The 20,045-nt window shown below is 38.9% G+C and overlaps 1 protein-coding gene across 1 annotated transcript in view; it reads left to right on the top strand.

The window, feature by feature from the left end:
- cog5 (component of oligomeric golgi complex 5) overlaps positions 1-20,045 on the top strand; it is a 507,949-nt gene that overhangs the window by 122,429 nt on the left and 365,475 nt on the right. The gene's annotated exons all lie outside the window — the stretch shown is intronic.

Below are 20,045 nucleotides of genomic sequence, written 5' to 3'. Positions count from 1 at the left end.
CTAGGGAGTGTTGGAAGAAATTAATTGAGAATATAATGTTCTGATCATCCTAGCTCAGCAGTTGCAGGCATGTCCCTCATCAGGATAAGTGGAATTAAATTAATAGATGATGAAATGATTTTTGGTTTCAGTCCTAAGTTTAACTGGAATCCAACAAGGAAAGCTGAAAGTTGAATACTGTGAACATGCTTCTATTTTTTTTTAGATGTTTTGTGCTTTATTTTGAATTTATTATAGCATAAATGGATCAGGACAGTGGCTTGTTGGGTAGCACAGTCCCCTTCATGGATTCAGTGACTTTCGTTTGAAACCCTTATTCGGTTATTGTTCTTGTGTCTGAATGGGTTTTCCTCAAGGTCCTCTGGTTTTCCTTCCACATCCCCAAGGCATGCTGGTTAAATTAATTAGATTGTTAAAGGTGGCTTTGTTTGATTATAAATACAGTTGTGTGTGTTAGTGGGCCCTGCAATGGACTGGTACCCTGTCCAGTTCAATGTATGATATATGTGTGGTAATTGCAGAATTCCTTTAGTGCAGCAGTGTTGCATTAACACTGATATTTTCCTCTATTTCTATGGAATATGAAATAAATTGACTTTTCAAAATGTTGCTTCTTAAGATATACATACAGTATCTTTGTAGACAAAGACATCATACATGGGCAGGCAGTCTATAAGCAAAAGCCATGGCACTTTTTTTTCTGACTGCCGTCACCCAGAATGACCATTTATCATTACACTTTTGGACATAGACTCTCGGGGCAGTGCTGACATGTTTCATTGTTTGGATTAAGGTTATTGCATGCCATGAACCAATTTGCAGTTGTTACATTAAGTCTGAAACAACCCTATTTTTAAAATTATAATTTCTGAATGGACTTAAAGGCCATTTCATAATTTTTAACCCGTTAACTCATTCCATCTTGATAATTCCACAGTCTCGTTTGTCTGCTTCAGTGTCCCTAATAATGGTCACAGCATAAAGGAAAGCACCAATTTTACAGAAAACTAGAAAAACTGTTTCTGAGATAATTGTAAATTTATGGAAACTTTTAACTATTTATATTTGTAGAACAGTGCATAAATATGATTGTTCTGATCTTACTGTTTTTTTGCATTCGTACAGTGCATTGAAAACTAATGGGCTAAATAGGTTGTCAAAGACTACAAGTTGCTTTCTAACGTCTTAAGACTAAAATACAGTAAAACTCTGGATTGTGAGTAACTTTTGCAAGATGAGCTAAATTTTTAAATAAATTTTAACTTGATAAATGAGCGAAGTCTTGCAATATGAGTAGTCCGTATACGCTTTGTCGGCTGAGCATCACGTGATCACAACTGAGCCGATGGTTCTTCTCTCTCTCGCCGTGGGATTGTGGGCAATCGTCTCCCATGCTCGGTCTCAGTCGGCGTGCCTCACTCATATAGTCAATATCCGTATGAGTGTATAATGTTTACTATAGCATTGTGACTACGTGTGTGAGCTGTAACATGTGAGTCCCTGTCATGCACCCCAAAACACGAGGCTGAGTCTCAGTACTTTAGCAAAAACAGCTTTATTCAGCTTGAAACAGGAACAGCACAGTTATTTATTGTAGCGGGATCTACCCCTCTCCTATACACAGACACAGCAATCCAGCAGGGCTGTGACCAGGTTAGTGGCCAAGTAATACTGTTCTCTTGCATTTATAATGTTCCTTGCATCACCCATTGACAGCGAGCGCTTATAGAGCGACCGCGATCTTTTTGGATTTGCTTTTATGGCGACTTGCTACAGCGCTGGGAGCCTATGGTTGCTTCAGGACACTCTTCCGCGTGTCGTCCCGTTGGGGGTGGGGGGGTTTGGCTGGTGGGTGGGAGTCCCAAAAGAGTTTAGAATTCTTACAGTGCGTAAAGCATTTTTAAAAATTTTGGGTCCAAGTATACTGACTCTTCAGGCAAAAGCAACTGTCACTGGATAGGTTCCCTGTTAAAGTCGCAAAAAAAGAAAAAGATTCCAGTGACCCAACAGACAGCAGTAATTCCGTTAGTTAAAGTGAAAGTTGTCCTACACAATAACCCTCCTCCTCCTCCTCCTCCTCTCCTCTCTCTCTTCTCCCTCACACCAACAACGATTCTTTTCAAAGGTAAAGTGCAGGTTAATTTGTTTTGCATATTTTTACTTTATATTTTGTATTAATCATTTTTATGTTAATATTTTTGGGTTGTAGAACGAATCATCTGAGTTTCCATTATTTCTTATGGGGAAATTCACTTTGATGTACGAGTGCTTTGGATTACAAGCATGTTTCCAGAACGAATTATGCTTGCAAACCGAGGCACCACTGTATATGTACTGTATATAAAAATCAATCAAGTATAGCACATTACAATACTTGGATGGTTTGTTTATTTAACACTATGATTACTGTCAACAAAATGAATACTGGGATTGAGAGAAATGAAAAGCAATCAAATAAAAACAATCAAAATATAAAGCTGCCCTATAATTCATGCTTAGCTAAACCCTTGGAACAACATCTATGGTATGTTTTCTTAAAGTTCTTTTATTTTACCATTTGTCTCTTCTATTCCCATTGTACCACTATCTTACAACTGTTTCTCATCTTCATTATTTTTGTTCTTAAAAGATAATCTAACAGGATTCAGACTAAAGTCTACTTCAGTAAAATCTTTTCTTATGTTGACAGCTAATTTGATCAGCCACCCAGAGACTATATAACATATGTTATAGGTATAAAATACTGTATCTCCTCTCAAATAAGAGCAGAGTTTTAACTGTGAAGCCGATTACAGAAGTTGAGCATTCCTAGACATTTTTAAGAATGTCTTTTTAATAAATGCTGTGAGACTTGAAACACACGTTATATTGCTCTTTTACGGATGCTGGAAGATCCTTTGAAACACCGGAGATGACCAGTTTGGTTTCAGTTTTAAGTCCGTTCTGCTTGCATTAAAGGGAACCTTAAGATACATGTCTGGCTGTTTCGTTGCACCAGCTGGAGTAGACCATGTAGGGCTTGTGTGGCTTTGGACTCCCATCACATGACGTCCAATTTAAGAGTTAATGGTCACGATTCCTCAAAAGAGCTTAAAGCCAGAAGTAAACTAACACTTTCCTGGTGTTGACCAACATGTCTCCATTCAATTAAGTGTGGAGTTTTAACTGTGAAGCCGAATTACAGAAGCTGAGCGTTACTAGACATTTTAAAGAGATAAGTGCTGTGTGACTTGAAACGCGCGTCATATTGCTCTTTTACGGATGCTGGAAGAACCTACGAAACACCGGGGATGACCAATGAGGTTTCATTTTGAAGCCAGTCATGCCTGCATTAAAGGGAACCTAAAGATACATGTCTGGCTGTTTTGTTGCACTAGCAGGAGTAGACCATGTAAGGCTTTTTTCTCATTCAGCCACTGTATGGTCAATTTTGCTGTGTGCTCCGGGTTGTTATCATGTTGAAAGGTGAACATTCTGCCCATCTTCAACTTTCTGGCAGAGGGTAGCAGGTTTTCCTCAAGAATTTGATGGTATTTTGCCCCATCCATTTTTCCTTCTACCCTAACAAGAGCCCCAGGCCCTGCAGCAGGGAAACACCCCCACAACAGGATGCTGCCACCTCCATGCTTTACTGTAGCTATGGTGTGTTGTGGATGGTGAGCTGCATTGGATTTCTGCCAGGTGTACCGTTTGGTATTAAGGCCAAATACTTCGATTTTGGTCTTATCTGACCATAATGCCTTTTTCTACTTAGCATCAGAATCTTCAAGGTGCATTCTGTCAAAGCTCAAACGAGCCTTAATGTGGCCTTTCTTGAGAAGTGGCTTTTTCCTTGCGACCCTCCCGAACAAGCCACAATTGTGGAGTTCTTGTGAAATTGTTGTCACATGCACACAATGACCACTCTTTGCCGTAAAATCCCGTAACTCCTTCAAAGTGGCCATTGGCCTCTTGGTAGCCTAAATTACCAGTTTCCTCCCTGCTGTTCTATCTAGTTTTGAGGGACGGACGGTTCCAGGGAGGGTCCTAGTAGTACCAAATACTTGCTGCTTCTTTATTATGGACTTTACTGTGCTCCTTGGGATTGATAAAGCCTTTGAGGTTTTTCCTGCCTTATGTCTATCCACAACTCTATCCCTGAGATCTTTTGAAAGTGGCTTGCCACCCATGGTCAGTTGTTTGCTGTTAGTTTCACTATCAAGCAAGGGAATGCTCCAGGAACAGCTGTTTTTATGCTTCACTAATCACACTGATTACAATTGATCACAATTGATCACAGGTGGAAACCAATAACCATGGTCTGCAATGGAAATGGTGGTTACTTACACCTGAATGAGTTTACAAATATTGTTTAGGAGGGGGGTGATCCTTTATTAATCTCAGTATTTATTATTTTTTAATTTTTTAAATTCTTCTGAACTGTAGCTGTGATATATTTCACTTGGATGTTATAGATTGCATTGAGTAAGTAAAGCTGGAAAAAATATTGGTTTGTGTGTTTTCATTTAAGGCTGTAAAGCAAAGAAAATGGGAATATTTCGAAGGGGGTGATCTTTTCTATACCCATTGTAGCTGATGGAGTTAATGTTCATTAGTTCTAGTGCTGCTCATTAATCAAGCTGTGGAGCAGTTTTGGGGTTCATAATAGCGCAGTTACCAAATTATTATTATTCAGACAAAATTTTGTTTAATGAAGCCATCTAATTTTTAGTGAAGCGAGTGGTAATATTCTAAAATTATTATTACATCCTGATAAATGATCCTTTACTGCTTGCTAGCTCCTTCTCACCTCTAGCAGTCAGACTAAATCTCAGTACTCTTCCATCTTACAAACACTGACTGAAGTGAGATCAGCTGGTAAGGAAAAATGCTTCAGTTTTGTGCTAAACAGGTAAAAGAAATGCATGGTTGTTTGGTCTCTGTAAACTGGGACATGCTTAGAGATGTACTGTCAGATCCAAATGAGTAACTGTCATAACCTGAGTCATAAGAAATGTGTAGCTAACTGTGTTCTTTTGAATACAATATACAAGTACATATTTCTTAATAGCAAACAAAAGTAATGTGAAATGTATTAAAGGCTCACAGCAATGCATTTCAGATCAGCAATTTGGAAGCATATGTGAAATACAGGTATGAGCTCAGGAAGTGAATTAAAGTTGCTAAATGTCAAAAAGCTGTCTTCCAGATAAACTGGAAACTGAGTATAGTAGCAGTCATGATTCACATAATGTGGCAGGAGTTACAGATGTTTTCAAATGATACTTCTTCTTTTTTCAGCTGCTCCCATTAGGGGTTGCCACAGCGGATCATCTTCTTCCATATCTTTCTGTACTCTACGTCTTATTCTGTTACATCCATCACCTGCATGTCCTCTCTAACCATATCCATAAACCTTCTCTTAGGCCTTCCTCTTTTCCTCTTCCCTGGCAGCTGTATCCTTAGCATCCTTCTTCCAGTATACTCAGCATCTTTCCTCTGCACATGTCCAAACCAACGCAATCTCGCCTCTCTGACTTTGTCTCCCAACCGTCCAACTTGAGCTGACCCTCTAATGTACTCATTTCTAATCCTATCCATCTTTGTCACACCCAGTGCAAATCTTAGCATCTTTAACTCTGCTACCTCCAGCTCTGTCTCGTGCTTTCTGGTCAGTGCCACCATCTCCAACCCATATAACATAGCTGGTCTCACTACCATCCTGTATACCTTCCCTTTCACTCTTGCTGATACCCGCCTGTCACAAATTACTCCTGTCACTCTTCTCCACCTATTCCACCCTGCCTGCATGCTCTTTTTCACCTTTCTTCTACAATTCCCATTACTCTGTATTGTTGATCCTAAGTATTTAAACTCATCTACCTTCGCCAACTCTACTCCTTGCACCCTCACCATTCCACTGACCTCCCTCTCATTTACACACATGTATTCTGTCTTGTTCCTACTGACCTTCATTCCTCTCCTTTCTAGAACATATCTCCACCTCTCCAGGGTCTCCTCAACCTGCTTCCTACTATCTCTGTAGATCAGAATGTCATCAGCAAACATCATAGTCCACGGAGACTCCTGTCTAATCTCGTCTGTCAACCTGTCCATCACCACTGCAAATAAGAAAGGGCTCAGTGCCGATCCCTGATGTAATCCCACCTCCACCTTGAATGCATCCGTCACTTCTACCGCAGACCTTACCACTGTCACGCTTCCCTCGTGCATATCTTGTACAACTCTTACATACTTCTCTGCCACTTCCGACTTCTTCATACAATCCCAAAGCTCCTCCCGAGGCACCCTGTCATATACTTTCTCCAGGTCCACAAAGACGCAATGCAACTCCTTCTGGCCTTCTCTATACTTCTCCATCAACATCCTCAGAGCAAACAACGCATCTGTTGTGCTCTTTCTTGGCATGAAACCATACTGCTGCTCACTAATCATCACCTCCTTTCTTAACCGAGCTTCCACTACTCTTTCCCATAACTACTTTATGCTGTGGCTCATCAATTTTATCGCCTTGTAGTTACTGCAGTCCTGCACATCCCCCTTATTCTTCTTCTCCACTCCTCAGGCATCCTCTCACTTTCCAAGATTCTGTTAAGCAATCTGGTTAAAAACTCCACTGCCATCTCTCCTAAACACCTCCATGCTTCCATAGGTATGTCATGTGGGCCAAAGGCCCTTCCATCTTTCATCCTCTTCACAGCTGTCTTTACTTCCTCCTTGCTAATCCGTTGCACTTCCTGATTCACTATCTCCACGTCATGCAACCTCTTCTCTCTCTCGTTCTCTTCATTCATCAGCCTCTCAAAGTACTCTTTTCATCTGTTCAACACACTCTCCTCGCCTGTGAGTACGTTTCCATCTTTATCCTTTATCACCCTAACCTGCTGCACATCTTTCCCAGCTCGGGCCCTCTGTCTAGCCAATTCGGTACAGGTCCTTTTCTCCCTCCTTAGTGTCCAACCTCTCATACAACTCATCATACACTTTTTCTTTAGCCTTTGCCACCTCTCTCTTCACCTTGCGCCTTATCTCCTTGTACTCATGTCTACTTTCTGCATCTCTTTGACTATCCCACTTTCATCTTTGCCATCCTCTTCCTTTGTATATTCTCCTGTACTTCCTCATCCTCTGCCCAGATATCATGCCAAGCACTCAAATGATGTTTTCAAATGATACATTTAAGATTAATCCAATTACAGTCAAATTTTCTCTTTCAGATATGTTTAAAGCTTCTATACCTTCCTTCTTCTCAATACAAACTGACTTCCATCTGATTGCCTGCATAATGTTGCTTTTCGAAAAATGTAAGGAGGATTTTTAATAAGGTCAACATTAATAAAGTATCCGGCCCTAGTGACATTTCAAGGCATATTTTAAAAACCTGTAGGAACCAGTTAGTTAGTGGTTTCTGAAACATCTTAATACTTCATTGACAGAATTTGTGGCCCCCACTGGCCTCAAAAAGACAGAAGTTATTCACATGCCAAAGAAAACAAATGTAGACTGTCTGAATGACTGTAGACCAGTGGCAGTCAATATCAGTTCCATAATTACTGAAGTGCTTTGAGATACTGTTATGTATATGTTAAATGTATTATCCTTGGTGATTTGAACCACATCCAATGTTCCATATCCTTGCACATTGATATCCTAGCACACATGAACCAAACAACTGCTATGCTTGAGTATGGTTCATAGACTATAGCTTTTCATTTAACACTATTATACTATCACTAAGCTACTAGACTTAGGATTTAGTATCACGCTCTGAAACAAATTTTGAACTTTGTAGCTGATAGACTGCAGCATGTGTGGGTTGACAGCATTACTTTTCGCCATGGTGACCCTCAACACAAGCACCCCACACAGTTGTGTATTGAGACACCTGCTGTTCTCCTTACTCACATGTAACAGTGTGGCCACTGTAAAAGTTGAAATTATTTCTACAGGATGTCATTTATATTCTATAAAAAGAATTAAGTAGAAGCTGTATTAATAGATCACGAGATACTTAGCTATACATTTATTCTTCTCATCTATGAAGGGAAAAGTCTTCTGTGATTCATTCTTTGTAGGAAAATTTAAATCTTAGATAAATTCTGTAAGTGAGAGGGACTCTTTCAGTGATGTAAGCCAGTGGTAAGCAACATCAGAGCTGGATGGCTGCAGTGGCTACAGGATTTGGTTTCAACCCAGTTGCATAATTAGAAACCAGTCTTTCATTGCACACAATAATTGAATTACCTTTTGAATTGTGTGATTCAATGTGCAAGTCAAAATTAATGCTTGTGTGAATTTTTTTTATGTAGATGTTTCTGACTAGTAACAGTGACCATGGAAGAGTAGAAGAATTAATCCCCATGGGTAACAGATATTTCTAAAGCTGTCAAAAATAAACTGCTTGCATATTTGACTTCTTATTTAGAATGGCATAAGTCAGGTTTTTGAAAAAAAATTGGCAGCAACCCAGCCATTTTTATCAGATATTTTTGATTTTCATATGAAAAAGTGAAGATATTTACATAGTGGTTTTCATTTGTGTAGTCTGACTTCATTTACACCTGCATTTTAAAAAAGAAAGAAAGTGAAATTGAGAAAACTGCCCTTACTATGATAACACCACCTAAAACTGTTCATGCTGAGATTTTAAAAATAAGCAATTTTTAAACTCATTGCTGCCAGAAATGTGAAGCTTAGGAATAATTGTTGCATACATTAGAAAGAAAAAAAAAGATTCTGCAGTCGTATGCATAGTAACAAGCTTCTAGCTGGTATCACCTTCTCCTACTCAGTTCTCCTACGCCTGTATGAAATTCTCTGCACAAGCTTAGGAACTCCTGAAAAATGTAGGTTTATTATGGTAGGGGGCAATATATTTAACAAATTGGCTATTATAACTCATATTCTGACTAAAACCTGTGAGCCCTTTATCAACTGAGTTGTTTTGCTGGGGTTAACACTGTGATCTTTTTTTGCTATTCAAAAATTTGACGTTATCTCATAGTGTTGCTACTGTAAATTGTAATTATCGAGCAGCAGTGTGTGGGGGTAATGTAACAGGCATGTCAGAGGGATGATCCTGTGTGTCATTTGCAGGGGAACACAGTATGCAACTCCCTAAAGTCATATTCTGTTTTCTATTATAAATGTATGATTCTCCCATTTTTATTTACTTCTTTAGTATTGCATTTTCACATATTGATTTTCTTTTATTTTGATTCTTTTAATTTTATTGATTATTTCTTAGTGTAACCTTTTGTGTTTTATCCTATTATACAAAATACCTTTTATGTCAAAAATGTTCAAAAATTACCAGACAGAGAAAAAAGTTAAATGATTTACTAAGATGTGAATCACTGATATTATAGTAAATCCATTTAATTAAATAGTTAGGTCATTTAGACTTTTATTTTGAGCATTTGTATAATATCTTCTGGGTCTTTTATTTTCCAAACAAAACACTGCATTTCTTTATATTGTTATTACTATTATTCTATCTATATTTTTGATATGATTAGTCATTTAAATTGATGAATGAAATCAACATTAAGCTTTGCTATAAAATATTTGTTTTTCATTATGATGCATTATGTTCTTATACATGAAAGTAGAACTGAATAAAACCAATTAGGGTGAAATTCCATCCACTCATTCGTTCCTCTGTCCATTTTTTGGGACCACATTTTCCTTTTTAGGGAGTTGAACCCTTTCATTGCAGCATTTGGTACACAGTTTAAAACAACTGTGCACTCTTTACCAGTTTTTTCACATTTATTAATTTGCTGATTAACCTAATAGGGACGTATTTTGTATGTGAGTGGAAATTGGAGTACCCAGAGAAAAAACTTGCATGCACAGAGGGGAATATCCAAGTGCTTCATAGATAGTCACCTTTATAAGAATCTAATCCAAAGTCCTGAAGATATGAGACAGCAGGAGTAACCCTAAAAAAAGTATTTGGATATCTACAAATTATATTTCCTGACATTGTACAAACATGTGATGTCAGGCCAATAAGCAATTTCTCCAACCGGTTTACCTGTTGCTTAGCTGCTGTTTATCATTTGCCCCTTTATGGTAAGTTGTATGTCTTAGATAAGTTGTAAAACCAAAGACAATGACCTGTAACACTACAAAATTAAAAACCCTAAGCCTAACCCCAATCAGTCTTGCAAGAAAATTATTATAACCTCACAAGAAAACAACAATATTTGTAAATAATTTTAATCTTTGAAAGGGAACTTTCAAACAGGCAACTTGTGACATTCTGAAAATTCTGATATCAAGAATACATTCATGCGAACTGAGTTAATATGTAAAATGTACCTTCAGGTGTTCTTTATTTTTTAAATATGAAATTGTACAGCACCTACAAAGATTAGGTTTGCAACATTTGCATAGAGCACTGTGGCTTCAAGGGCTGTTAATTTTATAACTGGATTTATTGAGAACATTATGGATGGGTTAATTAAAATACTATCGCATTTTAATGCATTATTATGGTGGTTAGACATTAATAAAACAGGTAAGGGTTTTTTTGCATTACTGCGTGTAAATTACATAACCAAAAATAAATGGCAATTATTCTGTTTATGTAATAAAGGTGCTTCCAATGGCTGAAAAAAACTTTGTTTCACACCAATATCAACTAAGTAAACATGAAACTGCAAGTGGTGTGGCTTGATACAAGTACATTCGAATAAAGAATAGTCCCCTGTTAAATTTCATATGGCATGATTCAATGACATTTGATTGCTCTCCACATGAAATTGTGAGCAAGTAAGTTGAATGTGTAAGAGCATTGCTCAGAAAACTAATATAGGCAGAATGTACACATTAATAGCAACGTACACAAACAATCTTGAAGTATGTGTTGTAACGTCGGCAGTATACACCATACATAAATGACAACATTAAATATTTTTTATTGGGTTGTTTCTGTGGTGTTTTTTTTTTTGCCCTGGAAGCATTTGTGTGTGTGTGTGTGTGTGTATGTATGTATGTATGTATGTATGTATGTGTGTGTATGTGCATATAATAATAATAATAATAATTCATTACATTTATATAGCGCTTTTCTCAGTACTCAAAGCGCTATCCACACAGGAAGGAACCGGGAAGCGAACCCACAATCTTCCACAGTCTCCTTACTGCAAAGCAGCAGCACTACCACTGCACCACCTGTGAGGACAATGTATATATGTGTATGTGTGTGTGCATATGTATATATGTGTATGTGTGTGTGCATATGTATATATGTGTATATATATGTATATGTGCATATGTATATATGTATGTGTATATATATGTATGTAAGTATGTATATATATATGTGTGTGTATATATATATATATATATATATATATATAATATAGTGCATCCGGAAAGTATTCACATGTATATACAGTATATATATATATATGTATGTGTGTATATATATATATATATATATATATATATATATATATATATATATATAATATAGTGCATCCGGAAAGTATTCACAGCACATCACTTTTTCCACATTTTGTTATGTTACAGCCTTATTCCAAAATGGATTAAATTCATTTTTTTCCTCAGAATTCTACACACAACACCCCATAATGACAACGTGAAAAAAGTTTACTTGAGATTTTTGCAGATTTATTAAAAACAAAAAAACTGAGAAAGCACATGTACATAAGTATTCACAACCTTTGCAGTGAAGCTCAAAATTGAGCTTAGGTGCATCCTGTTTCCCCTGATCATCCTTGAGATGTTTCTGCAGCTTATTTGGAGTCCACCTGTGGTAAATTCAGTTGATTGGACATGATTTGGAAAGGCACACACCTGTCTATATAAGGTCCCACAGTTGACAGTTCATGTCAGAGCACAAACCAAGCATGAAGTCAAAGGAATTGTCTGTAGACCTCCGAGACAGGATTGTCTCGAAGCACAAATCTGGGGAAGGTTACAGAAAAATTACTGCTGCTTTGAAGGTCCCAATGAGCACAGTGGCATCCATCATTCGTAAGTGGAAGAAGTTCGAAACCACCAGGACTCTTCCTAGAGCTGGCCGGCCATCTAAACTGAGCGATCGGGGGATAAGGGCCTTAGTCAGGGAGGTGACCAAGAACCCGATGGTCACTCTGTCAGAGCTCCAGAGGTCCTCTGTTTAGAGAGGAGAACCTTCCAGATGGACAACCATCTCTGCAGCAATCCAGCAATCAGGCCTGTATGGTAGCGTGGCCAGACGGAAGCCACTCCTTAGTAAAAGGCACATGGCAGCCCACCTGGAGTTTGCCAAAAGGCACCTGAAGGACTCACAGACCATGAGAAAGAAAATTCTCTGGTCTGATGAGACAAAGATTGAACTCTTTGGCGTGAATGCCAGGCGTCACGTTTGGAGGAAACCTGGCACCATCCCTACAGTGAAGCATGGTGGTGGCAGCATCATGCTGTGGGGATGTTTGTCAGTGGCAGAAACTGGGAGACTAGTCATGGTAAAGGGAAAGATGACTGTAGCAATGTACTCTTGACCTCAGACTGGGGCGACGGTTCATCTTTCAGCAGGACAACGACCCTAAGCACATAGCCAAGATATCAAAGGAGTGGCTTCAGGACAACTCTGTGACTGTCCTTGAGTGGCCCAGCCAGAGCCCAGACTTGAATCCGATTGAACATCTCTGGAGAGATCTTAAAATGGCTGTGCACATACGCTTCCCATCCAACCTGATGGAGCTTGAGAGGTGCTGCAAAGAGGAATGGGCGAAACTGGCCAAGGCTAGGTGTGCCAAGCTTGTGGCATCATATTCAAAAAGACTTGAGGCTATAATTGCTGCCAAAGATGCATCGACAAAGTATTGAGCAAAGGCTGTGAATACTTATGTACATGTGATTTCTTCAGTTTTTTTATTTTTAATAAATTTGCAAAAACCTCAAGTAAACTTTTTTCACATTGTCATTATGGGGTGTTGTGTGCAGAATTCTGAGGAAAAAAATGAATTTAATCCATTTTGGAATAAGGCTGTAACATAACAAAATGTGGAAAAAGTGATGCGCTGTGAATACTTTCCGGATGCACTGTGTATATAGTGGGGCAAAAAAGTATTTAGTCAGCCACCAATTGTGCAAGTTCTCCCACTTAAAAAGATGAGAGAGGCCTGTAATTTTCATCATAGGTATACCTCAACTATGAGAGACAAAATGAGAAAAAAAAATCCAGAAAATCACATTGTCTGATTTTTAAAGAATTTATTTGCAAATTATGGTGGAAAATAAGTATTTGGTCACCTACAAACAAGCAAGATTTCTGGCTCTCACAGACCTGTAACTTCTTCTGTAAGAGGCTCCTCTGTCCCCCACTCGTTACCTGTATTAATGGCACCTGTTTGAACTCATTATCAATATAAAAGACACCTGTCCACAACCTCAAACAGTCACACTCCAAACTCCACTATGGCCAAGACAAAAGAGCTGTCAAAGGACACCAGAAACAAAATTGTAGACCTGCACCAGGCTGGGAAGACTGAATCTGCAATAGGTAAGCAGCTTGGTGTGAAGAAATCAAGTGTGGGAGCAATTATTAGAAAATGGAAGACATACAAGACCACTGATAATCTCCCTCAATCTGGGGCTCCACACAAGATCTCACCCCGTGGGGTCAAAATGATCACAAGATCGGTGAGCAAAAATCCCAGAACCACACGGGGGGACCTAGTGAATGACCTGCAGAGAGCTGGGACCAAAGTAACAAAGGCTACCATCAGTAACACACTACGCCGCCAGGGACTCAAATCCTGCAGTGCCAGATGTGTCCCCCTGCTTAAGCCAGTTCATGTGCAGGCCCGTCTGAAGTTTGCTAGAGAGCATTTGGATGATCCAGAAGAGGATTGGGAGAATGTCATATGGTCAGATGAAACCAAAATAGAACTTTTTGGTAAAAACTCTACTCGTCGTGTTTGGAGGAGAAAGAATGCTGAGTTGCATCCAAAGAACACCATACCTACTGTAAAGCATGGGGGTGGAAACATCATATTTTGGGGCTGTTTTTCTGCAAAGGGACCAGGACGACTGATCTGTGTAAAGGAAAGAATGAATGGGGCCATGTATCGTCAGATTTTGAGTGAAAACCTCCTTCCATCAGCAAGGGCATTGAAGATGAAACATGGCTGGGTCTTTCAGCATGACAATGATCCCAAACACACCGCCCAGGTAACGAAGGAGTGGCTTCAAGGTCCTGGAGTGGCCTAGCCAGTCTCCAGATCTCAACCCCATAGAAAATCTTTGGAGGGAGTTGAAAGTCCGTGTTGCCCAGCGACAGCCCCAAAACATCACTGCTCTAGAGGAGATCTGCATGGAGGAATGGGCCAAAATACCAGCAACAGTGTGTGAAAACCTTGTGAAGACTTACAGAAAACATTTGACCTCTGTCATTGCCAACAAAGGGTATATAACAAAGTATTGAGATGAACTTTTGTTATTGACCAAATACTTTTTTTCCACCATAATTTGCAAATAAATTCTTCAAAAATCAGACAATGTGATTTTCTGGATTTTTTTTCTCATTTTGTCTCTCATAGTTGCGGTATACCTATGATGAAAATTACAGGCCTCTGTCATCTTTTTAAGTGGGAGAACTTGCACAATTGGTGGCTGACTAAATACTTTTTAGCCCTATTGTGTGTGTGTATATACAGTATATATATATATATATATATATATATATATATATATACTAGACATTAAGCCTGTTACAATAACAGGCGCTAGAACAGTAGTGCATCCTCTTTGAGAATTTTTTTTACACTCATTTTCCTGTTCTTCTATAGATCTATTTGCTCTTCTGAGTCTTTCTCTTTTAGCGTTTTTCTGACGCTCATTTTCTTTTTCTTCTTTTTTGGGTGGCATGTTGTTAGTAGATAGTCACAGTAATATAGGCTTGTACGTCCGTAATATTTTCTGTTACGGTAATACTGGCTTGTATGTGGCTATAATATGCGTCACTGTATTGTGTGCCTTTAATTTTCTCTCGCAGTAATACTGGTTTGTATTTCCATAAAATGCCTGTAATTTTCTCTGACAGTAATACTGGCTTTGATGTCCGTAATATGCGCTTAATTTTCTGTCACAACAGTGGGCAATCAGCAGATTCTCCCCAGCAACTGATGTAATGTGTGGCGTGCAGTTGATTATCGTGCTTGTGGCGTCTCTCCAGCAAGTACTGCGCAGTTCCCCAGCAAGTATTTTAATCTGTGCTGTCGTGCAGCTGATTATTGTATGTGTGTTGTCTCCCCAGCAACGGATTTTATGTGCGTGAAAATAAATCTACTTTTAAAAGTCATCCTATTGTAATATCATGAAAATTCGTATCTTTAGGAAAACCCCTCCAACGACTGACACTTTACCAGGCCAAGCTTCTTAATCGCAAATCTGTTGTGTGAACACTTGGACAACAACAAACACTAATCCCACCTCTTTGGGGAAGCAGGTCTCCGCTTCTCAGTACCCAATTGAATTTTTCGTGCCTTTTGTTTTAAGTCTTACCTCATTTACAGAAATCCGATTGGATCGGCCGCACGATATTTTATACTTCCCGCCCTCTCTGTCTTGTGTAATGCGTCAGGTGGCCTTTGAAGCATCTGCTTTGAAGCATTGCACCGTGCCCCATGCATGCGCACTTTACCAGAAGACACACACACATGGACACTGGACGCACACAGGGGTTTTATTAAAGAGGATATGTATGTATGTATATATGTGTATATATATATATATATATACATACAGTATATATATATATATATATATATATATATATATATATATATGTATGTATATACAGTATATACAGTATGTATGTATGAATGTATATATGTATGTATGTATATATATGTATATATATATGTATGTATATATATATATGTATATATGTATATAGGGGTTTTATTAAAGAGGATATGTATGTATGTATATATATATATATATATATATATATATATATATATATATATATATACATACATTATATATATATATATATATATATATATATATACATACATTATATATATATATATATATATATACATATACATACAGTATATATATATATGTATGTATGTATATATATATATATATATATATATATATATGTATATATGTATATATGTATATATGTATGTATATATATGTATGTATGTAGGTATATATATTGTGGGATATGGCCTGCCATTCATCCCGGCCAATACCCCCAGGCCGCCAGGTGGAGTCCTCCGTGGTGCCCCGAATGCCAGCAGGGAATTATGGACAGTGGACTTTTAATTCACAGCCCTGCTGGATACCATGGGGGCCACCACAGGACGCTGCAGGGAGGAGTAAGGACTATTTACCATACACCCCATAAGTACATCCCAGTCACATGGACAGAAGAAATAACGTGCTTCCGGGATGAAAAAGAAGAGTTTTTGATCTGACCCGGAGGTGCTAGGAAGTCACATGGATTGAGGGTTCAGAAGCACTTCCGGGTCAAGGACTATAAAGGACTCTGGGAAATCCCATACGGATGAGCTGAGCTGGGTGGAAGGGTGGCAATGCGTCTGGGAGTGTAGATGATTGATTATTGATTGGATTATTGTGTATTTATGAGTATTGTGGAGAGGAGGGTATGTTGTGCATATTATTATAATAAAAAGTGAAAATATTGGACTTTTATCTGGTGTCTGGCGTGTGATCCGAGGGTTCAAGGGGTCAACAGCGCCCTTATCTGTCACAATATATATATATATATATATATATATATATATATATATATATATATATATATATATATATATACATATATATATAATATACACAGTGCATCCGGAAAGTATTCATAGCACATCACTTTTTCCAAATTTTGTTATGTTACAGCCTTATTCCAAAATGGATTAAATGAATTTTTTTCCTCAGAATTCTACACACAACACCCCATAATGACAACGTGAAAAAAGTTTACTTGAGATTTTTGCAAATTTATTAAAAATAAAAAAATTGAGACATATCCCACAAACATCTTAGAGAAGTAACCACAGATCTTCTGTGGATGTAGGCTTCCTCACATCCTTCTGTCTCTTCATGTAATCCCAGACACACTCAATGATGTTGAGATCAGGGCTCTGTGGGGGCCATACCATCACTTCCAGGACTTCTTGTTCTTCTTTATGTTGAAGATATTTCTTAATGACTTTGGCTGTATGTTTGGGGTCGTTGTCCTGCTGCAGAATAAATTTGGGGCCAATCATACACCTCCCTGATGGTATTGCATGATGGATAAGTATCTGCCTGTGTTTCTCAGCATTGAGAACACCATTAATCCTGACCAAATCTCCAACTCCATTTGCAGAAATGCAGCCCCAAACGTTCAAGGAACCTCCACCATGCTTGACTGTTGCCTGCAGACACTCATTATCGTACCGCTCTCCAGCCCTTCGACGAACAAACTGCCTTCTGCTACAGCCAAATATTTCAAATTTTGACTCATCAGTCCAGAGCACCTGCTGCCATTTTTCTGCACCCCAGTTCCTATGTTTTCGTGCATACTTGAGTCACTTGGCCTTGTTTCCACATCGGAGGTATGGCTTTTTGGCTGCAACTCTTCCATGAAGACCACTTCTGGCCAGACTTCTCCGGACAGTAGATGGGTGTACCTGGGTCCCACTGGTTTCTGCCACTTCTGAGCTGATGGCACTGCTGGACATCTTCCGATTTCGAAGGGTAATAAGCTTGATGCGTCTTTCATCTGCTGCATCGTCTTTCATCGTCTTTCCTTGGCCGACCACTGCGTCTATGATCCTCAACGTTGCCCGTTTCTTTGTGCTTCTTCGAAAGAGCTTGAAGAACAGCACATCTTGAAACCACAGTCTGCTTTGAAATCTTTGTCTGGGAGAGACCTTGCTGATGCAGTATAACTACCTTGTGTCTTGTTGCTTTGCTCAGTCTTGCCATGACATGAAACTGTCTTCCACAACCTCACCTTGGTAGCAGAGTTTGGCTGTTCCTCACCCAGTATTAAGCCTCCTACACAGCTGTTTCTGTTTCAGTTAATGACTGTGTTTCAGCCTACGTGTGACATTGATGATCATTAGCACCTGTTTGGTGTAATTGGTTGATCATACACCTGACTATAATCCTACAAAATCCCTGACTTTGTGCAAGTGTACCTATAAGAATTGATGCTGGTTTGAAGGCAAAAGGTAGTAACACCAAATATTGATTTGATTTAGATTTTTCTTTTGTTCGCTCACTTTGCATTTTGTAAATTGGTAACAATAAACAATCATCTATACTAATTAATAAAATGCAAAGCCCTCACTGACTGACTGACTGACTGACTGACTGACTGACTCATCACTAATTCTGCAACTTCCCGTGTAGATGGAAAGCTGAAATTTGGCAGGCTGATTCCTTACAGCTTACTTACAAAAGTTAGGCAGGTTTCATTTCGAAATTCAACGCGTAATGGTCATAACTGGAACCTCTTTTTTCACAATATACTGTAATGGACGGCAGCTCGATGGCCGTGGGAGGAGGAGTTGAGTGTCACGTCATCACGCCTCCCACGTAATCACGTGAAAAGACTGTGAACGCAGTAGGGAGAAATGAAGGAGGAGCCGCAAACAGCGAAGAACAAAAAAATCATTAAACAATTGAGAAGGGAGCGAAACAATAAGAAGCGAGCGAGTAAAGCATACAAGCATCTTCATAAGGGAAACAAAGCATGGTGTAAAACGTAAGTTTAAATTAAGTTTATAGAAACGCTCCCGCTACGGATTGCAATAACATATTCGCGAGATAAAAGAACGCAGTAGGGAGAAATGAAGGATGAGCCGCAAACAGCGAAGAACAAAAAATTCATTAAACAATTGAGAAGGGAGTGAAACAATAAGAAGCGAGCGAGTGAAGCATACAAGCATCTTCATAAGGGAAAAAAGCACGGTGTAAAACGTAAGTTTAAATTAAGTTTATAGAAACGCTCCCGCTGCGGATTGCAATAACATATTCGCGAGATAAAAGTTTAATGAGAAGACATGAGGTATAAACGAACCACACGCCGTAGTGCAACGTTAGGGGCTTCACCTCTGGCGCTGACGTTCGAGATTCGATTCCCGAGAGCGGATGCAGTGAGTGTGTACGCCTGATGAGTCCAGAATTAGGGAGAAACACGTGTCGCATACTCTTTGCATTATTTGAAAGTAAACTATTAAAACCATTCTATGATCTGCTTCTCGCAACTGAAAGACGGCACATGGTGGATGTTAGCCGACTTGCTGACCGCAACGTTAGGGGCTTCAACTCTGGCGCCGCAAACAGCGAAGAACAAAAAATTCATTAAACAATTGAGAAGGGAGCGAAATAATAAGGAGCGAGCGAGTGAAGCATACAAGCATCTTCATAAGGGAAAAAAGCACGGTGTAAAACGTAAGTTTAAATTAAGTTTATAGAAACGCTCCCGCTGTGGATTGCAATAACATATTCGCGAGATAAAAGTTTAATGAGAAGACACGAGGTATAAACGAACCACACGCCGTAGCGCAACGTTAGGGGCTTCACCTCTGACGCTGACAATAGAGATTCGATTCCGGAGAGGGGATGCAGTGAGTGTGTACGCCTGATGAGCCCAGAATTAGGGAGAAACACATGTCGCATACTCTTTGCATTATTTGAAAGTAAACTATTAAAACCATTCTATGATCTGCTTCTGGGAACAGAAAGAGGGCATGTGGCGGACGTAAGGCGACTTGCTGACAAACCACAAGCGTGACCTGGCAGGTAACCACCCATACAATCAGATTGTGATTCAGAAAACGAATGCCATGAATGTAATTACCACGATCTACATACTGTCAAATAAACGAAACACACGCCGTAGCGCAACAGCTGTGAAAAGGGAGCTTCACAAAAAAACAGATCCTTAACAAATTGTTATTGGTATATTTTCGATCCGTTTAAAAAGGTTTTCTTTTCTTCTTAATAAAAAATTAACAGCAGTACTTCGCCGCAACGAAGCACGAGAATTTGGCTAT

Source organism: Erpetoichthys calabaricus, chromosome 1 (assembly GCF_900747795.2).
Source record: "Erpetoichthys calabaricus chromosome 1, fErpCal1.3, whole genome shotgun sequence".
Taxonomy (NCBI): domain Eukaryota; kingdom Metazoa; phylum Chordata; class Cladistia; order Polypteriformes; family Polypteridae; genus Erpetoichthys; species Erpetoichthys calabaricus.
This window is presented reverse-complemented; position numbering and strand designations above follow the sequence as displayed.